Genomic DNA, 6,105 nt, shown 5'->3' on the forward strand with positions numbered 1-6,105 from the left:
GTCTAAATTGTACCTAAAACCTTCAGATTAATGATTTGGATTGATTTTATCTCACCTCCAAACAGTTATTTAACTAAATCTTTACTTCTTGAACTTCCTCAGTGAAGCGTCTGAGTCTAACAGGTGAATAAAAACAATATTTATTGAACAAGAGCAGAACGTTTGATTATCAGTCACAATGAAGGGGAACCACAGCATCTGTTACAACACAGGGGAAAAAATGAACATTTTCAACAACAACTTTTGCACATTTATTATCCTTTAAGAATTTCTAAAAATCGTTTTCAATTCAGATAATTTAATAAAGAGAATATATTATTTAAGAGGTGTTTTTGGAAAATAAATGAATGAATAAATTGCACTGCAAATACCAGCGCTGGTGCTGGGCGGCGTCACTGTTATTATCCAGTAGTAACAATTGACTTCCGACGCATAACTCCAACATCTGGTCTTCATAACGGAGGGACTTTACATTCCATGTGCAAACTGCACCGTGTCAGGCAATCTGTGTCTGCTGCGCTGCTGCGAAAATTGTTTGCAGCGCTTTCGTTCTCTTATTTACACAAAGACGGCAGAAAAGATCTGAATCTGTAACAACAACATAAAAAGATGGCTTCGTCTTGATTCATGACAAATTCAATTAAATTCTCTCATTAAAAAGGCAAAAAAGCCCTCACTCAATTACACGATCAACCATCTATTATATTAGACCATAAAGCTGTGCTTCTCACCTTTTCTGATGTCAGTTTATTACATAGTAGTGATCAGTTTATTACATAGTAGTGATCAGCTATCACAATGATCAGATGTCTGTTTCAGTGTCGAGTTTAACCTTCAAAAATGGGGGTTTAACCTGGATTAAACGGACCCCTACCTGAGTTTTCTATTGTGTTGGTACTGTTTGAACTTGGAACACACACAAAGATCCAGCTGAAAATACGGTGAGTAAAATTATCTCTCGGGGTCAGAGGTCAGAGGGTCGAGGTCCTGTGTTATTCCCATCGTCATCTTTAACGCTGTCACAGGCTACAATTTATCACAAAAACACAACATTCACAAAAAGAGAATCATAAAGAAATCAATGGTGTCAGTATGGTTGCACTCATAGCGACGTCTGCAGTGACGTTTCTACTGTTATCTGTCCCAACCATGAATCGATTCAAGACCGTTTGCTGTCTTCATCCTCTTTGTGAAAGCATCAATACAGGTTCTGCATCAAGAGCCTGAGAGGCCCAAGGACCCCTCAGCTCCTTTGAAGGCCTCCACCTACTCACATCCGTTTGTTGTTCATCAAAGCAGAGACGAGCAAATTCAGGCTGCAAGACGATCGGTTTGCTGTAATAAATGTGTGTGTTGGAGCCTCCTCGGTGTTCCCACAGTGAGAATACATTTTTGAATAATTTATGACACTCTATGTAATGTAATTATGTCCAGAGTGTGAAAATGACATGCTTGGAGTGAAAGTGAGCATGTGTCAGAGCTCACTTTATATACGGAACTCTATTATGTGCACATCTGGTCAAGCACTGTCTGGTCAATGACGAGAAAGAGGAAGATTTCTTGTTGCAACAGTTTTTCTTTTAAAAACGGCACCATTTCTACAGCACTTACAGTAAAGGCCCCCGCCTGCTTTCTAATATCTCTTAATGAGTGCTGATCTTTTTTAGGCATTACTGATAATGGCCCAAACGTTTTTTATGAAGCTAAAGTGGGATCTCTAACGGCCAAAAGCAGCAGCAGAACCCCAGACGTTTGAAGCTGGGGCCGATTATTTGGTGTGAGTGCAGCAGAGGCGGGCAGACCAGCGGCACAGGCACGAACAAGATGGCGGCGGTCTGCAGCAGACCGTTGTGCGCTCGGCCCAGGCAGAAAAGAGCTAGAACGGCCTCATCTGCACACACCGACAGGGTGCCAAGTATCACAGAGAGCCGGGGCCGGTCGTTTCCACAGGGTGGGTCGGGCAGAGCGGTGCCAGCGCCCACGGGAGCGCCGCGCAACAATGGCCGATGGAATGGCTGCTTCCCAGACAGGGCTGCCGTACTGCAGTGATAAGAGAACAGGAAGGAGGGGTGGGGGCGGCCAACCCAGAGGCAGACACACCTGCTCCTGCCGCCAGAGCTAGACGCCGCAAGATGCGGCGGACAAACAGAGGCCGAGCTCTCGGAGAGCGAGACGCGCGTGTGTGAGCGTGTGTGAGGGGAAGAGGCTGGAACTGTCAGACGAAGACACACGATCGGCGACATATGCCGCACACGCACGGAACAGATGTGTTTACTCGGGCACTCACACATGGAGCAAAGGGAAATAACATCTCCAACTTAAACGACGCAGAGCCGCTGAGTGACAGTTTTGGCGGCGCAGAACAATGCCGCCATTTGTTGCAGTCAGAGATTTTGGTCGTTTGTTTTATGAAGATGGAGGGGTCGGGTGGACAGTCTCCGAGCTGCCCCTTTCCCGCCTGACCTCACCGCTTGGCAACATGTCAGGGATAACATCTGGTTTCTTGCTGCCAGTCACAAGTCTGCTTTGTTTTTTCCTTCGTTTAATCATAACGTGTCCAGCTGCGTACAAGATAATGTACAAAATGGTATAGAGGGACAGAAAGTTGTAGCTCACTGTCGGCCATTTTAGAAGTTTGAAAGCAAGCAGCAGAAGCCGAGTGGCGGAGCGCAGATGAACGTGGCTGAATGCTTCATCTGCAAAGCAAATCAGGAGTGTATCTGCTCCTGGAGTGCTCGTTTTGTTTCTTTTTCCTTTTTTGCTGCCCCTCCTCTTGGTTTCTGCAGCACAAACTCTGACACCATGACCTACTGGTGCACCAGGGGAAACCCTGCTGAACCGAGATGACATCACTGGAATATATCTCCATTTAACCATAAAAAAAGGAGAAAAAAATCCTCCTAGATACATACATATACAATAATTACACAAAAAGGCAAATGAAAAGTACTTAAAAGGTCAGTGTTGGACCTCCCACAGTTAAAAATAATTCCGTAGACAGGAGGGAATTGTGCCAAAAATGGCAACACATCGATGTGATGTTTCTAAAAATGCTTCAGATTCAAGCTTAAATTAGAACCGCAGCTCGAAGCCGCCTGTCCTTCAGCTACATAACTGGAGCATCCAAACAGATAAAAGAATAAGGACAAAACATCAAAGTGCCACACAGTATAAATCCTGCACCGAACCCCCCCACCCCCACCCCGAAAGCTCGACACGGGCCTAAGATAGGCTGAAAGTAGGAGGGGGGCACGGTAAAGGTCATGCACTGTCCTGTAGGTGTGCACGCAGGGAGGGTGGGCCGTAAATGAAGCTGCTGCTCTGATGAATTGTGACAGAACAAAGACAAGTTCTGCGGAGAGCCGTCCCCAGACTCAAAAACCTGGACCCGGCACCGTCTCACTCACTCCGCCCTGTGAATAGCACAGTCACACATCGCGGTGGACGCGGCTGCAGCTCTTTGTAGCTGCAGCTCCCCAGTCACCAGCGGGGGGTGGCACCCTGCCGGGCACAATTCCGATTGTCCGGCAACTCTCATTCCGCCAGCCATGCGTGGAGTTTCCCCCGTCACCCTGTGATCCTCCACAAACGCACCGGCAAGTGCACAAGGTGCACAGAGAAAGGGGCTGATTTTCATGAGGTCAAACACAAGTGTACCGAGCTTTCCATGTCACGCTCCAAACAGTACTTTGTGTTGCTCTCGAGAGAAGGGAAGAACAGTGCGGAACACCGGCAGATGGAGGAGTGGGGAAGAGAAAGACTTGAATTGGGGGTATTCGTGTTCTGTGGTGCGATACAGAAATGCTGCGCATGAATAAATAGCTACAAATATTGTGGTCTGAACACACAACTTTGTGTGCGCGAGTCCTCCTGTAGCCATCGTGGGGGTCACCCCTCTCCCGATTTACTTGCTGTCTCATTCCGCCTAATCTTGACACCCCTCCAACTCAGTCGCATGTCGTTCGTTCCATACCCACATTCCTGTATTCCTCCCCCCCCCCCCCCACCCCAGATGCTGCTGCGCCTGCCTCTGGTTTCAAACCCCTCCACATCCCGAACGCAAGCGACCATCTTCCCCTTTGCTTTGCCGTAAACTGTATTTTAGCTTTGAGGTTGGATCGAATGGACGTGCTCTGCCCTCGTGTCCCAGCTGGAGGAGAAAAAAAAGAGAAAAACCGAAGCCACCCCTTCTGCACTGCGTCCTCCGTCTGTCCGCCATGCTTGATTCCCCCCACCCCCCACCCCCCACCCCCCAGCTTCAGGTTAAAGATGTGTGAGTGCCCCTCGCAGCTCCCAAGAACCCAACCCGTGCACATCACAGCACAACGTCACAAGTTAGGGTCTCAGGGAATGAGAGAGGTACAGATCGCGCTTTTGTCCGGGCTGGCCAGTGCGACGCGGAGCAAAGCGCCCGCTGCACATTCGCCATGGCTGAGGACGGGGCAGACAATAGCAGCTTCCTCTCCCTGGCGTTGTGCCGTGCCGTCTCGGTCCAGTGTGATCGTGGAAAATTCGGGTCAAGCCCACCACCCGTGTGCTCAGTCATCCATCAAACACCAGCGACACTGTATATCAGACATAATCATAGCATTCTGCATGATGCAATAAAAGACAAGCATGCAGAATCACACATTAACAGTCTATGAAGCTCATTATGTTAAGAATGCACACATACACACTGTAACTGTAGTGATCGCTGAAGGGCCGTACACACCCGGACACACAGCACTTTATTATCACATGACGTTGATAAGAATGGCTCTGCTCGGGCCTGCCTGCCGCTGCTACAGCTGGAGCACGTTGGAATAATCTTTGACTCCTTCCGTCACAGACAGAAATGCTGCACATACGCAGCACTACCAGTCAAACAAGGACAGCAGAGGCAGAAAGTGCACTGCCAGGGACTCTCTCGTGCAAAAATCCATTCCATTTACTCAAACATCCCCCCCAAACAAACGTAAAAAAATAAAAATAAAAAAAGCCAAAGTGCCATAGCATATATGCTTTCCCCGAGGCGTATTGCAACACCAGGCACGGCAGGCTTGTCCGTCCCCTGAGAACGCTATCTGTCAATCATGCAGCTCTGACTTTACGGAGGAGAGGCTCATTCGCCAGGCGGGCAGAACGAGCCCTGGACGGCTGCGAGATGAAGGAGCGGTATAGGCTGGGAGGGTTGTGAGACGAGATGAAAGGAGGGAGAGACGGAGAGAGCACTCACCCTGCCGACTGAGGTGGCTGCCGCAGTATTCTCTGTGCGTCTACGCCAGTCAGGCTAACGGGAGGACAGCGGAAGGGAGGACGTGGCCGGACCTTACTGAAATAACAGATCTGCAGGGGGGTAAAAAAAGAAAGCTGTAGAGAAAAGTGGAGGTTTTAGTGCAGCTCGATCAGGCTTTGTGCAATGGATTATTCGGACTAGCACACGAGGCTCTTGTAGCAGATTGCCGCTGTCTAGCCGTCTGCTGCTCAGACATGCAAGACTATACCATGTGCAGCCACAGAGAGAGGAGAGCGAGCGAGAGGAGAGAGAGACGGAGGGCAGAGAAAGAGAAGGAGAGGAAGGGCAGGTGGGAGGTTAAAGGGTTGAAACGGGCAAAGGAAAAAAAAAGATGCCCACCCAGTGAAATCAGCAACTATGGAAGAAAGAGGCAGGGATTTTACAGAATTGCTTTTCAAAATGACAATTACAAGAACGCAATAAGAAGCAGGGGGGGTGGGGGGGGGAGACACACCAGAAAGAGGAGATCCCTCCACTGCTGTAGGCTTACCAGAACAGAGGAGCAGGAACACAATCAGAGCCAGACACAGGCAGCCGGCAAAAAGCTGAAGAAGAGTCACATCAGGGGAGGTTAGGACACACACACACACACACAGACACACACACACACACAGACACACACAGAGACACAAATAATCCCTGAGAAAATAAAGACGACAGGCTGCACACGTGTCCACAATAAGGCACCCTTAAATAAAATGGCAGTTATGGATGATGAAAACACACAGACAGTCGGCCCAAATTAGCTAGAGCGGTGAATAATAGGAAAATGTGTGTAACGCCTGTTGCTGCCCGGCCCTCTGTCTCCATGTGACACTAGTATCTAA

Source organism: Takifugu flavidus, chromosome 14, assembly GCF_003711565.1.
Source record: "Takifugu flavidus isolate HTHZ2018 chromosome 14, ASM371156v2, whole genome shotgun sequence".
Taxonomy (NCBI): Eukaryota; Metazoa; Chordata; class Actinopteri; order Tetraodontiformes; family Tetraodontidae; genus Takifugu; species Takifugu flavidus.